Raw genomic sequence first — 1386 nt, 5'->3', positions numbered from 1 at the left:
TGACTTCAGCTCAGGTCATGGTCTTGTAATCTGTGAGTTCGAGCCCCATGTCAGGCTCTGTGCTGATAGCTCAGCCTGGAGCCTGCTTCAGATTCAGTGTCCCTTTTCCCTCTGCCCCTTGTCACTCATGCTCTGTCTCTGTCTCTCCAAAATGAATACATAGGGATGCCTGGGTGGCTCAGTCAGTTAAGTGTCCGACCTCAGCCCAGGTCATGATCTCATGGTTCGTGGGTTCGAGTGCCATGTCAGGCTCTGTGCTGACAGCTCAGAGCCTGGAGCCTGCTTTGGTTTCTGTGTCTCCTTCTCTCTATGCACCTCTTCTGCTCGTGCTGTCTCTTTCTCTCAAAAATAAATAAACATTAAAAAAATTTTTTTAATGACTACATGTTAAAATAATGTTTTAAAGAAATGAAATTCTTTTTTTAATGTTTGAGAGAGAGAGAGAGAGAGAGAGAGAGAGAGAGAGAGAGAGAGAGAGAGAGTGAACAGGGGAGAGTCAGAGACAGAGGGAGGTACAGAATCTGAAGAAAGGCACCAGGTTCTGAACTAGCTGTCAGCACAGCTAGTGAGATCATGACCTGAGCCCGAAGTCAGTTGCTTAACCGATTAAGCCACCCAGGCGCCCCATAAAGAAATGAAATTCTGACACATGCTACAATATGGGTGAACCTTGAGGACATTATGCTAAGTGAAACATGCCAGTCAAAAAAAAAAATACCAAAAAAACCCCTGTATGATTCCACTTATATGAGGTGCCTAGAGTAATCAAATTCATAGAGACAGAGAAGAATGGTCGTAGTCAGGGGTTAGGGGCCCAGGGCAATGGGGATTTGCTGTTTAATATGTATACAATTCCAGTTTTGCAAGATGATTTGCAAGTTCTGGAGGTTGGTTTCACAGTCAGGGTAGTTCACATTACTAAACTCTAAAAATGGATATAAAACGGGGCGCCCGGGTGGTTCAGTAGGTTAAACATCCGACTTCAGCTCAGGTCATCATCTCTCGGTTTGTGGGTTCGAGGCCCCATGTTGGAGCCTGCTTTGGATTCTGCGTCTCCTTCTCTTTCTGCCCATCCCTCTGTCTCTGTCTCTCTCTCTCAAAAACTAAATAAACATTAAAAAAATTTAATGGATAAAATGTAACTAAACACACAATCCACAGAAAGAAAGTTTTGCAAATAACTGAAAAGTACTTGTATAAAAAATACATAGGGGTGCCTGGGCGGTTCATCCGGTTAAGTGTCCAACTGTTGGTGGCGGCTCAGAGCATGATCTTGAGGTTCATGGAATCTAGCCCACCCTGAGTAGGGCTCTGTGCTGAGGGCACAAAGCTTGCTTGGGATTCTCTCTCTCTCCTCTCTGCCTCTCCCCCCTACTCACGCGTGCA

Source organism: Suricata suricatta, chromosome 12 (genome assembly GCF_006229205.1).
Source record: "Suricata suricatta isolate VVHF042 chromosome 12, meerkat_22Aug2017_6uvM2_HiC, whole genome shotgun sequence".
Taxonomy (NCBI): domain Eukaryota; kingdom Metazoa; phylum Chordata; class Mammalia; order Carnivora; family Herpestidae; genus Suricata; species Suricata suricatta.
Note: the sequence above shows the minus strand (reverse complement) of the source record.